At 41.9% G+C, this 14,909-nt stretch overlaps 1 protein-coding gene across 1 annotated transcript in view; it reads left to right on the top strand.

Annotated features, from left to right (window-relative positions):
* Nucleotides 1-14,909, top strand: part of LOC135497104 (uncharacterized) — a 235,352-nt gene that overhangs the window by 897 nt on the left and 219,546 nt on the right. The gene's annotated exons all lie outside the window — the stretch shown is intronic.

Here is a 14,909-nt window from a genome sequence, read left to right as displayed (position 1 = left end):
GTGCTGAAAATACTAGTTTAGAAAGGGCGAGTGTTTTTATTATTGTTACACGTCCATACACTGTGAGTTTTCTTGCTGTCCAAGAATTTAGAGTTTTTTCAAAGCTTTCACTTTTTCTTTGTACATGTAGTTTTCTTTTCGATAATATTATTTATGTCTAAATCGTATTTGATACCTAATTAGGTGAATTTTCCTTCTGTTTGCCATTTTATCTGTTTGTCTGCATCTGACTGGTATTTTATATTCTTTCTGATGCATATCTTTATTACCGTGGTTTTTGAGTAATTTATCTGTAAACCTGGGAATTTAGAGAATTGGACCAAAATGTTCAGACATATTTTAAAAGACTTTTCATCGTCTTCAAGATATACCGTGGCATCAACTGCGCATAAATCAAGTAGGAATTCAGTGTTGTCGACTGTTATCCCTTTGATGTCTTCTTGTTTCAAGATAGCCCTTGACAAAATTTCTGTCGCAATGATAAATAGGTAGGGTGTCAGGGGGTCTTTCTTTCTACCCCCCCACCCTTGTTATTTTCAGTCTGTTTGAGCAAAATCCATTATTAAGTATACAGCTTTCTATATCAGTGTAGAATATATTAATCCATTTCCTTATGTTTTCTCCAAACATGCCAAATCCTAGACGCAACGGCCCAAAGCGCCGCGTAGCGGCAAAAAAGCGAAGCTGGCGAAACATTTATAACGGGTCACCGTCACTTATTATTGGACTTAAAGCGCATTTACGGGGTTGCAACTATTTTGCTTTATAGTGTCACCAGGAAAGAAAAGCATGCGACCTAACGCCGATCTATTTGTATCAAGTGATAATTGGAAGGTATATAGTAGGAAATATCAATAAAATAATCATTCCATGTCGTCTTTTGAAGGCATTTTTGATTGTAAAAAATATATGTGTACGTCACCGGAGTCTCTGCAACGATCATTTTATCACAGCAGTCTCGCGCAAGTAGAAGTTCTTTACCTATTAGGTCTTCACTTATTAGTCTCAATGTCTGGCGCAAAGCCAGACGTTTTCCATTACGATTTCACTACGATGTTTGACAAGAAGGAGCAGTGCGCGAGATATGCTAATGAGCAGACTTCCCTCGCTTGAGTTTCGGAAGAATGTTCCATATCACGCTAAGCTGACCACTGCTGACCATGACAGGCGTGCATTGGACTGGTACATTCTCATCGGTGTCTGTTGACTGTGCTTTAAGAGAGACTAGGCATGGCGCCAGTCAACAGGCATTTGGTCTCAGTATTTGGGTAAGTACAGAATCAAGCCAGCTCAGAGAGCTATGATTGAACGATGCTGTGGACAAGTCCAAGGATACTGCATCAGTCACGACCAACTTCTCATCAGAAACCACAAACGCCCAACCCTTCCTGCTACCTTAATACTTCTGGATTTTACATACATAGGCATACCAAAACACTGTGAGTTTGCACATAAAGACACCAACAAGGCAAGAGCTAATAGCAGCGAATCGATAAGGAAAGGGCACAGGAAGAGAAAAACATCCTACAATGCAGCAGCAATTCAGTAATTGCACTTAGAACCAGGTTAATCAATGACGCAAAAGAACTGGCATTTGTTTTAGCCCTGTATGTCTTATAACGGTTAAATAGTCTTATGGCAAAAATAAAATAGGTTTTTGAAGTATGAGGTCAATCACCTCATACTTTTGAGGTACTTTTGAGGTGATTGACCTCATACTTTTGAAGTAGCCTACTTTTGAGGTGATTGACGTATGAGGTATACAGATACAATTGGTTTCGAACAGCATCGTTCAATCATAGCTCTCTGAGCTGGCTTGATTCTGTACTTACCCAAATACTGAGACCAAATGCCTGTTGACTGGCGCCATGCCTAGTCTCTCTTAAAGCACAGTCAACAGACACCGATGAGAATGTACCAGTCCAATGCACGCCTGTCATGGTCAGCAGTGGTCAGCTTAGCGTGATATGGAACATTCTTCCGAAACTCAAGCGAGGGAAGTCTGCTCATTAGCATATCTCGCGCACTGCTCCTTCTTGTCAAACATCGTAGTGAAATCGTAATGGAAAACGTCTGGCTTTGCGCCAGACATTGAGACTAATAAGTGAAGACCTAATAGGTAAAGAACTTCTACTTGCGCGAGACTGCTGTGATAAAATGATCGTTGCAGAGACTCCGGTGACGTACACATATATTTTTTACAATCAAAAATGCCTTCAAAAGACGACATGGAATGATTATTTTATTGATATTTCCTACTATATACCTTCCAATTATCACTTGATACAAATAGATCGGCGTTAGGTCGCATGCTTTTCTTTCCTGGTGACACTATAAAGCAAAATAGTTGCAACCCCGTAAATGCGCTTTAAGTCCAATAATAAGTGACGGTGACCCGTTATAAATGTTTCGCCAGCTTCGCTTTTTTGCCGCTACGCGGCGCTTTGGGCCGTTGCGTCTAGGATTTGGCATGTTTGGAGAAAACATAAGGAAATGGATTAATATATTCTACACTGATATAGAAAGCTGTATACTTAATAATGGATTTTGCTCAAACAGACTGAAAATAACAAGGGTGGGGGGGGGGTAGAAAGAAAGACCCCCTGACACCCTACCTATTTATCATTGCGACAGAAATTTTGTCAAGGGCTATCTTGAAACAAGAAGACATCAAAGGGATAACAGTCGACAACACTGAATTCCTACTTGATTTATGCGCAGTTGATGCCACGGTATATCTTGAAGACGATGAAAAGTCTTTTAAAATATGTCTGAACATTTTGGTCCAATTCTCTAAATTCCCAGGTTTACAGATAAATTACTCAAAAACCACGGTAATAAAGATATGCATCAGAAAGAATATAAAATACCAGTCAGATGCAGACAAACAGATAAAATGGCAAACAGAAGGAAAATTCACCTAATTAGGTATCAAATACGATTTAGACATAAATAATATTATCGAAAAGAAAACTACATGTACAAAGAAAAAGTGAAAGCTTTGAAAAAACTCTAAATTCTTGGACAGCAAGAAAACTCACAGTGTATGGACGTGTAACAATAATAAAAACACTCGCCCTTTCTAAACTAGTATTTTCAGCACTCCCAAACACAAAAATTACACTCACTGGATAAAAAGACTATTAGATAACAATAACACATCAAAGTGGAAAATGCGACTATTATCAAACATTGAACCACTGGAAATAACATGTGGTTGAACAAGACAGTAACCCCTCCTTTAAGAAACAAATCAAATGATTTCTGGAAAGATGTCTACACAGCTTGGAAATGTGGTTGAGCAAAGACAGTAAACGTTGACCCACATAAAGAACCAATTTTCTATGATGAAAATATGAAGATAGATAACAAAACCATATTCTACCCACAATGGCTAATTCGGCCAATCGGGGAGCGGGTCACGGGTACACTAAATAATCTGATTAAAAACAATGGACAAATGATACACAATTCAAACAAAAATATAATTTTGCGGATAACAAAGAATTCTTTCGAAATAGCGCAGATCGGTAAAATGCACGGAACACATTTTGAGTTTTACTGAATCAATTGAAATAGAGAAATTACGTGGAGTAAAAGCTATACTTTGTTAATTATATGCATAATTATTATTTTTTAATAATCGGCAGTTATACGGACATGCGCTAGGAACAGAGTAAGCTTCAATGCGACATAGCATGTTGACATAAAATTGATCAAGGTGACTTTTTGACCTTTCCAAAAAGTCACTTTTCTGGGTAATCCAGAAAAACCATCCAGTTATTTAGGGGGAAAGTTCACTTAGATTCTTAATACGCAACATACCGTACCATAATTTTTTTTGATTCATTGTTATCAATCAATTATCACGAGTTGAAGTTGGGCAGTTTTGCGCCACGCATGGGTATCTATCAACCCAGAAGTATTAAGGTAGCAGGAAGGGTTGGGCGTTTGTGGTTTCTGAGTCTGAGGGGGTTGGTGTCTGTTGACTGTGCTTTAAGAGAGACTAGGCATGGCGTCAGTCTCTCTTAAAGCACAGTCAACAGGCATTTGGTCTCAGTATTTGGGTCAAGTACAGAATCAAGCCAGCTCAGAGAGCAATGATTGAACGATGCTGTGGACAAGTCCAAGGATACTGCATCAGTCACGACCAACTTCTCATCAGAAAGCGTCACCACCAGCATATTCAATGTTCAGTTCCAACCTGTACCAGTCCAATGCACGCCTGTCATGGTCAGCAGTGGTCAGCTTAGCGCGATATGGAACATTCTTCCGAAACTCAAGCGAGGGAAGTCTGCTCATTAGCATATCTCGCGCACTGCTCCTTCTTGTCAAACATCGTAGTGAAATCGTAATGGAAAACGTCTGGCTTTGCGCCAGACATTGAGACTAATAAGTGAAGAACTAATAGGTAAAGAACTTCTACTTGCGCGAGACTGCTGTGATAAAATGATCATTGCAGAGACTCTCAAGCCACCGCTGCATAGCGGCATCTGAAAGAATGTTCAGTCCATCCATGTTCATGATGTTGCATGGAAGCGAGATTTAAACTATGTTGTGGCTCACAACAGACGAACTCCTGGAACTGGCTCTTGATTATAAACAGGACTGATGAATTGACTTGACAACGGTTGTATTACTCATCAAACGACAGAATCCTTTATTCTTGACACGATGTCTGGTATCATTCAATGACGATTGATGGTTTAACTGCAAAACATAAACAATACAAATCATAAGTTCACTAACCTCACAAATCACAACCTGTTCCCTGGTCACAACCACCAGAAGACAGAACTGAATACAATATTTCGTCCTGTACGGTGGCGACGCCTATACGAGCAACGTTCAACTACAATGCAGATGATGGATAACCAGCTGGCAGAGTCTCTCGTCATTAGGATTCTAAATACCTCAAATCCACAAATATTTCACTGATTAACAAAGCTTAGACAATAGTTGTTTATCAATAATATCTGGACCTCCTAAAGTGGTATATTGTTACATAAACAGACAGAATAAAAGAAAACCTGAACTTTAGGTTGGTGGCGGGAAAAGTCCGGACGGCTCCTGAAGACGACAAAGCACTGCCGCCTAAACATGTCTTATACGGCCATACTATGGCTCACCATTCATGTATTTTAGCTTCTACATGTACACTTACATCTCGTTGTCCCTTCCACTGTCTATAAACACTATGGGGGCACAGCTTGTACCAAAACTTCCCATTCTTTGGGACAATTTACTAAATTTTGGTTGTGAAAATCTCGTGGTTGTTGTTAGCACTTTTGTCGTTACACTGGGCCACCGATTCCATCTCGGAAGCGAAGATCCCCGAAGACCAAAACGAAAGGGAAGGAGACACGACATACATGTCACATGGAAATTGGTTGACATCTGTTCAACAGTTTAGGAGTAACGGGACTTCGTTGGATTTTCAAGATGGCGGCCATATTTGTCTTTGGATTTGACTGAAAATTAGGGATATTGATAAGAGTACATAGATACATAATCACATGAAGTTTGTTGCAATCCGATAATTAGTTTCGGGGTAATAGGACTTTGTTTAATTTTCAAGATGGCCACATGGCGGCCATATGGTCAATTGATTTGACTGAAAATCAGGGATGTTGTAGGGATTACATAGATATACAATCACATGAAATTTGGTTGCAATCCGACTTTGTTTGATTTTCAAGATGGCCGCCTGGCGACCATTATTTGAAGTCCGAGCAAGACAAATATTTGGGGTAGAATAGAGGGTCCCTTGATATATGTCCTCACAAGTTTAGAACCTTCTATCTCAAATAGAAACGTGCCACCTATCGGTGATTTAGTGAACTTTGACCTCAGTGACCTTGAAAAGTAGGTCAAATCAAAATTCCGGGTGATATGTTATTTACCCCTATTAGATACACCCACCATCAAAATTTCGTCGCTCTACGTACAACCATTAGCTTTAAAAAGGCAAAAAACAATTTCCAAGATGGCCGCCTGGAGGCCAGAAAGTAGGTCATATCGCGAAAAAGAAAAATGCGTCTGGGCATATTGCCCAAAGCTACCATCACACCACAAGTTTTAGCCATCTAGCCCTAGCGGTGACGAAACGTGCTCCACTAACTGACGACGACGACAGCCACGGACGACGGACGCCACGGTATCGTATAAGCTCCCCAGAGGTGAGCTAAAAACACGCAGAAATACAATACAGATGCCTGTAAGCTGTCACAATCAGCAATGATTAAAAGACTGGCTTTTGTTTCATTGTATCGAAGACAAAGTCACAACCTTCAATATTCATGCTTTTTGGGCCAACCACCATATTTCCTTTCTAGAGTGATTTGACCAGGATGGCTAATACTCCTTTGAGGACTTCGAATCAACACCGCAGTTTCAGCCATTTTTGTTACAACTTCATTCAAATTCCTCAAAGGAGTAGGCCTATTTTGATATGAGTAATTCCCTGTCGGACATCATTCTGCCTATTCCTGATTCATGCCGACTTCCTGGCGGTGACCACCAGTCCGAAAGTCTGCTCCTGCGATAATACGCACGACAGGCCGGTATGGATCTGATTAGGCCCTGGGAAACGTCTATTCATATTGATTGTGTCAGTGCTTATTTGACCTTCATCCTTGGATATCTCATCCTGGATAATCCAGAGTCAGTCGTATCCTCCCCTCGCTCACGGTATCGGGACAATTGCCTCCCAGTCAAAAGCCCCCCTGTCAAATTGCCCCCCCCCCCAGTAAAATCCCCCAGCCGAATTGCCCCCCCCCCCCGTAAAATCGCCCCCAGTAATATTGCCCTTCGAAAAATTTCCTGAGATCGTCCTTTAATGAATTGTAAATTTCATTGTAGTGAGAGATCAGTTTCTTCACAATGATTCAAGGAATCTTTGAGTTTGGTCACTGAATCCATCATACATTATTTCAAGATCCCTTGTTGTCATAGCCAAAGGCAATTTCGAAAAATGGAGCGATGACAGGTCGAAGGCTTCTCTTGGATGGGTTTGCATGGGACTTAGCAGGCGGGAGGGAGTCTTGAGAGTGCAAACTGAGGAGAAAACACCTTTGTAAAGAAAAAGTTAGGGTCCAAAGGAGGCATTTTTACTGGAGGGGGGGGGGGCAATTTGACTGGGGGGGGGGGGGGGACTGTCGGGGGAAGCAATTTACGGGGGGGGGGGTGTCCTAGAGCCTCGCTCACGTTACTGACCCTGGAACAAACCGATGGTTTTTCGCGGGATGAGGTGAACAAATCTACTCCACCCAATCAAAACAGCTGTCACATCTTTCCTGGAAACTTAGTCACTATCGAAAACAATTACCGTATTTAAAACGAGCTTTCATTGGCTGAAATTGAACGGGACGCACGTGCGGAATTTCTTGTTATCACATGATCCAATACACGATACAATTTCCACGCAAAGTCAGCCGGCCCACCTCACTGACTTTGCCTCCAAACACCGTGATAATCTAGGTGTCGGAGGTACCACTCGTCATGTAACAAAATTGATTCAGTAAAACTCAAAATGTGTTCCGTGCATTTTACCGATCTGCGCTATTTCGAAAGAATTCTTTGTTATCCGCAAAATTATATTTTTGTTTGAATTGTGTATCATTTGTCCATTGTTTTTAATCAGATCATTTAGTGTACCCGTGACCCGCTCCCCGATTGGCCGAATTAGCCATTGTGGGTAGAATATGGTTTTGTTATCTATCTTTATATTTTGATTATAGAAAATTGGTTCTTTATGTGGGTCAACGTTTACTGTTTTTGCTCAACCACATGTCCAAGCTGTGTAGACATCTTTCCAGAAATCATTTGATTTGTTTCTTAAAGGAGGGGTTACTGTCTTGTTCAACCACATGTAATTTCCAGTGGTTCAATGTTTGATAATAGTCGCATTTTCCACTTTGATGTGTTATTGTTATCTAATAGTCTTTTTATCCAGAAGTATTGGGGTAGCAGGAAGGGTTGGGCGTTTGTGGTTTCTGAGTCTGAGGGGGTTGGTGTCTGTTGACTGTGCTTTAAGAGAGACTAGGCATGGCGCCAGTCTCTCTTAAAGCACAGTCAACAGGCATTTGGTCTCAGTATTTGGGTAAGTACAGAATCAAGGCAGCTCAGAGAGCAATGATTGAACGATGCTGTGGACAAGTCCAAGGATACTGCATCAGTCACGACCAACTTCTCATCAGAAAGCGTCACCACCAGCATATTCAATGTTCAGTTCCAACCTGTACCAGTCCAATGCACGCCTGTCATGGTCAGCAGTGGTCAGCTTAGCGCGATATGGAACATTCTTCCGAAACTCAAGCGAGGGAGGTCTACTCATTAGCATATCTCGCGCACTGCTCCTTCTGGTCAAACATCGTAGTGAAATCGTAATGGAAAACGTCTGGCTTTGCGCCAGACGTTGAGACTAATAAGTGAAGAACTAATAGGTAAAGAACTTCTACTTGCGCGAGACTGCTGTGATAAAATTATTATTGCAGAGACTCCGGTGACGTACACATATATCTTTTACGATCAAAAATGCCCTCAAAAGACGACATGCAATGATTATTTTATTGATATTTCCTACTATATACCTTCCAATTATCACTTTATACAAATAGATCGGCGTTAGGTCGCATGCTTTTCTTTCCTGGTGACACTATAAAGCAAAATAGTTGCAACCCCGTAAATGCGCTATAAGTCCAATAATAAGTGACGGTGACCCGTTATAAATGTTTCGCCAGCTTCGCTTTTTTGCCGCTACGCGGCGCTTTGGGCCCTTGCGTCCAGTGAGTGTAATTTTTGTGTTTGGGAGTGCTGAAAATACTAGTTTAGAAAGGGCGAGTGTTTTTATTATTGTTACACGTCCATACACTGTGAGTTTTCTTGCTGTCCAAGAATTTAGAATTTTTTCAAAAGCTTTCACTTTTTCTTTGTACATGTAGTTTTCTTTTCGATAATATTATTTATGTCTAAATCGTATTTGATACCTAATTAGGTGAATTTTCCTTCTGTTTGCCATTTTATCTGTTTGACTGCATCTGACTGGTATTTTATATTCTTTCTGATGCATATCTTTATTACCGTGGTTTTTGAGTAATTTATCTGTAAACCTGGGAATTTAGAGAATTGGACCAAAATGTTCAGACATATTTTAAAAGACTTTCATCGTCTTCAAGATATAGCGTGGCATCAACTGCGCATAAATCAAGTAGGAATTCAGTGTTGTCGACTGTTATCCATTTGATGTCTTCTTGTTTCAAGATAGCCCTTGACAAAATTTCTGTCGCAATGATAAATAAGTAGGGTGTCAGGGGGTCTTCCTTTCAACCCCCCCCCTTGTTATTTTCAGTCTGTTTGAGCAAAATCCATTATTTAGTATACAGCTTTCTATATCAGTGTAGAATATATTAATCCATTTCCTTATGTTTTCTCCAAACATGCCAAATCCTAGACGCAACGGCCCAAAGCGCCGCGTAGCGGCAAAAAAGCGAAGCTGGCGAAACATTTATAACGGGTCACCGTCACTTATTATTGGACATAAAGCGCATTTACGGGGTTGCAACTATTTTGCTTTATAGTGTCACCAGGAAAGAAAAGCATGCCACTGCTGACCATGACAGGCGTGCATACGACTGGTACAGGTTGGAACTGAACATTGAATATGCTGGTGGTGACGCTTTCTGATGAGAAGTTGGTCGTGACTGATGCAGTATCCTTGGACTTGTCCACACCATCGTTCAATCATTGCTCTCTGAGCTGCCTTGATTCTGTACTTACCCAAATACTGAGACCAAATGCCTGTTGACTGTGCTTTAAGAGAGACTGGCGCCATGCCTAGTCTCTCTTAAAGCACAGTCAACAGACACCAACCCCCTCAGACTCAGAAACCACAAACGCCCAACCCTTCCTGCTACCCCAATACTTCTGGATAAAAAGACTATTAGATAACAATAACACATCAAAGTGGAAAATGCGACTATTATCAAACATTGAACCACTGGAAATTACATGTGGTTGAACAAGACAGTAACCCCTCCTTTAAGAAACAAATCAAATGATTTCTGGAAAGATGTCTACACAGCTTGGACATGTGGTTGAGCAAAAACAGTAAACGTTGACCCACATAAAGAACCAATTTTCTATAATCAAAATATAAAGATAGATAACAAAACCATATTCTACCCACAATGGCTAATTCGGCCAATCGGGGAGCGGGTCACGGGTACACTAAATGATCTGATTAAAAACAATGGACAAATGATACACAATTCAAACAAAAATATAATTTTGCGGATAACAAAGAATTCTTTCGAAATAGCGCAGATCGGTAAAATGCACGGAACACATTTTGAGTTTTACTGAATCAATTTTGTTACATGACGAGTGGTACCTCCGACACCTAGATTATCACGGTGTTTGGAGGCAAAGTCAGTGAGGTGGGCCGGCTGACTTTGCGTGGAAATTGTATCGTGTATTGGATCATGTGATAACAAGAAATTCCGCACGTGCGTCCCGTTCAATTTCAGCCAATGAAAGCTCGTTTTAAATACGGTAATTGTTTTCGATAGTGACTAAGTTTCCAGGAAAGATGTGACAGCTGTTTTGATTGGGTGGAGTAGATTTGTTCACCTCATCCCGCGAAAAACCATCGGTTTGTTCCAGGGTCAGTAACGTGAGCGAGGCTCTAGGACACCCCCCCCCCCCCCCCGTAAATTGCTTCCCCCGACAGTCCCCCCCCCCCAGTCAAATTGCCCCCCCCCCTCCAGTAAAAATGCCTCCTTTGGACCCTAACTTTTTCTTTACAAAGGTGTTTTCTCCTCAGTTTGCACTCTCAAGACTCCCTCCCGCCTGCTAAGTCCCATGCAAACCCATCCAAGAGAAGCCTTCGACCTGTCATCGCTCCATTTTTCGAAATTGCCTTTGGCTATGACAACAAGGGATCTTGAAATAATGTATGATGGATTCAGTGACCAAACTCAAAGATTCCTTGAATCATTGTGAAGAAACTGATCTCTCACTACAATGAAATTTACAATTCATTAAAGGACGATCTCAGGAAATTTTTCGAAGGGCAATATTACTGGGGGCGATTTTACGGGGGGGGGGGGGCAATTCGGCTGGGGGATTTTACTGGGGGGGGGGGGCAATTTGACAGGGGGGCTTTTGACTGGGAGGCAATTGTCCCGATACCGTGAGCGAGGGGAGGATACGACTGACTCTGGATTATCCAGGATGAGATATCCAAGGATGAAGGTCAAATAAGCACTGACACAATCAATATGAATAGACGTTTCCCAGGGCCTAATCAGATCCATACCGGCCTGTCGTGCGTATTATCGCAGGAGCAGACTTTCGGACTGGTGGTCACCGCCAGGAAGTCGGCATGAATCAGGAATAGGCAGAATGATGTCCGACAGGGAATTACTCATATCAAAATAGGCCTACTCCTTTGAGGAATTTGAATGAAGTTGTAACAAAAATGGCTGAAACTGCGGTGTTGATTCGAAGTCCTCAAAGGAGTATTAGCCATCCTGGTCAAATCACTCTAGAAAGGAAATATGGTGGTTGGCCCAAAAAGCATGAATATTGAAGGTTGTGACTTTGTCTTCGATACAATGAAACAAAAGCCAGTCTTTTAATCATTGCTGATTGTGACAGCTTACAGGCATCTGTATTGTATTTCTGCGTGTTTTTAGCTCACCTCTGGGGAGCTTATACGATACCGTGGCGTCCGTCGTCCGTGGCTGTCGTCGTCGTCAGTTAGTGGAGCACGTTTCGTCACCGCTAGGGCTAGATGGCTAAAACTTGTGGTGTGATGGTAGCTTTGGGCAATATGCCCAGACGCATTTTTCTTTTTCGCGATATGACCTACTTTCTGGCCTCCAGGCGGCCATCTTGGAAATTGTTTTTTGCCTTTTTAAAGCTAATGGTTGTACGTAGAGCGACGAAATTTTGATGGTGGGTGTATCTAATAGGGGTAAATAACATATCACCCGGAATTTTGATTTGACCTACTTTTCAAGGTCACTGAGGTCAAAGTTCACTAAATCACCGATAGGTGGCACGTTTCTATTTGAGATAGAAGGTTCTAAACTTGTGAGGACATATATCAAGGGACCCTCTATTCTACCCCAAATATTTGTCTTGCTCGGACTTCAAATAATGGTCGCCAGGCGGCCATCTTGAAAATCAAACAAAGTCGGATTGCAACCAAATTTCATGTGATTGTATATCTATGTAATCCCTACAACATCCCTGATTTTCAGTCAAATCAATTGACCATATGGCCGCCATGTGGCCATCTTGAAAATTAAACAAAGTCCTATTACCCCGAAACTAATTATCGGATTGCAACAAACTTCATGTGATTATGTATCTATGTACTCTTATCAATATCCCTAATTTTCAGTCAAATCCAAAGACAAATATGGCCGCCATCTTGAAAATCCAACGAAGTCCCGTTACTCCTAAACTGTTGAACAGATGTCAACCAATTTCCATGTGACATGTATGTCGTGTCTCCTTCCCTTTCGTTTTGGTCTTCGGGGATCTTCGCTTCCGAGATGGAATCGGTGGCCCAGTGTAACGACAAAAGTGCTAACAACAACCACGAGATTTTCACAACCAAAATTTAGTAAATTGTCCCAAAGAATGGGAAGTTTTGGTACAAGCTGTGCCCCCATAGTGTTTATAGACAGTGGAAGGGACAACGAGATGTAAGTGTACATGTAGAAGCTAAAATACATGAATGGTGAGCCATAGTATGGCCGTATAAGACATGTTTAGGCGGCAGTGCTTTGTCGTCTTCAGGAGCCGTCCGGACTTTTCCCGCCACCAACCTAAAGTTCAGGTTTTCTTTTATTCTGTCTGTTTATGTAACAATATACCACTTTAGGAGGTCCAGATATTATTGATAAACAACTATTGTCTAAGCTTTGTTAATCAGTGAAATATTTGTGGATTTGAGGTATTTAGAATCCTAATGACGAGAGACTCTGCCAGCTGGTTATCCATCATCTGCATTGTAGTTGAACGTTGCTCGTATAGGCGTCGCCACCGTACAGGACGAAATATTGTATTCAGTTCTGTCTTCTGGTGGTTGTGACCAGGGAACAGGTTGTGATTTGTGAGGTTAGTGAACTTATGATTTGTATTGTTTATGTTTTGCAGTTAAACCATCAATCGTCATTGAATGATACCAGACATCGTGTCAAGAATAAAGGATTCTGTCGTTTGATGAGTAATACAACCGTTGTCAAGTCAATTCATCAGTCCTGTTTATAATCAAGAGCCAGTTCCAGGAGTTCGTCTGTTGTGAGCCACAACATAGTTTAAATCTCGCTTCCATGCAACATCATGAACATGGATGGACTGAACATTCTTTCAGATGCCGCTATGCAGCGGTGGCTTGAGAGCACGCAGAGAGAAATGAACATTATGGCACGTGAATTGCAGGAAGCATCTGGGCTGAAAAATGTTAGCCCCATCACTCATGTGCAGCCTGATCCGGGTGCAGTGTCCCCGGACCCAGTCCCGAGACTAGTACAAACTTTGTTAGATGGTTCGACTACACGCAAGGCGCCAAGGCCACTGCCAGTTGATAAAAAACCAGACTCTGTAGACCAGTTTAAGGACGGGTTTAATAAACTGCAGAAGCGTGTTGAATCTGACAATGACCTAAATAAACAAGCAAGTCGTATTGAACATTATGTAAACACCATGGAGGACTTATTGAATGAAATAAAAGCTGAAAGGCTGTACAAGGTACTAACTCCCCAAGGTTGTGACAAAGACGCAAGAACAACGGTCCCTGCTGTGTGTGAGGGGGCTCAAGGACCTGCAGTACCTGACCCTTCCTTGAACTCTGATTCAGGACTCAATAGTAGTTTGGCACAGTTCGTTGGCACAATGGAGCAGTTGGCTGTGAAGTCAGCCCTACCTCCCCTTGAGGTAGTCAAGTTTAGTGGTGATCCGTGTCAGTATAACACGTTTACTTCAAGGTTCAACACCATGGTGCACTCCCAGAATATCAGCGATTCGCAAAGGATGGCTCGCCTCCTGCAGTTTGTGGACGGTCGAGCGAAGACGGCCATCTCTGGGTTTGATGGCGTTCAGGGTGGTTTAGAGAAATCTCTGGCCATCTTGAAACGTAGGTTTGGTCAGCCACACATGATAACAGAGGCATGTGTTGAAGCCCTTGTTAACGGACCAAACATAGCATCCAATGATACGGAAGCGCTGAATGACTCTGCTGACAAATCCCGTACCGTACTGGAGACGCTAGTATCCATTGATGCTCTTGGTGAAATGAACATGGCCAACCTATCAAAAATGTCTCGTAAGCTTCCACTGCCATTACAGTACAAGTGGCGTGATCAGGCGCAGAAAAAACGAGACTTAGGTGGTACAGTTAAATTGCAGGACTTGGTCAAGTTTATTGAAAGGTCGACCGATGCTGCAAACGATCCAATCTTTGGTAGGGTTGGTGAAACCAAGAGGGATAAGCCAAAACCAACTTCACATGTCGCATCAGGAATTGTGAAAGAAAAGAAAAGAAACTTTTCAACTCAGGTTCAGGCTAAAATTAAGAATAACCCTGCGCCAGCGCGTAAACGAGAATGCTACGAATGTAAATCGAATCATTTACTCAAGGAATGTCCTGACTTTAAAGCAACTGATTATAAATATCGCAGCAGTGTAACCAGGGCAAACGGCCTTTGTTTTAACTGCCTTTTCAAGGGTCATTTTATTGCGGACTGTAAGACAGCCCCCCAGTGCGCTGAATGTACTGGGAAACACCACACTCTGTTGCATCGTGATACAGAGACCAAGCCCAAGTCTGTGGACAACTACGCAATCGGCTCCGGTGCAACCAACTCAAAAATCGCCCTACAGACAGTGCCAGTAAG

The sequence above is a fragment of the Lineus longissimus genome, chromosome 12 (genome assembly GCF_910592395.1).
Source record: "Lineus longissimus chromosome 12, tnLinLong1.2, whole genome shotgun sequence".
NCBI lineage: Eukaryota > Metazoa > Nemertea > Pilidiophora > Heteronemertea > Lineidae > Lineus > Lineus longissimus.
The sequence above is the reverse complement of the archived record's forward strand: the minus strand, read 5'-3'. Positions and strand labels throughout refer to the sequence as shown.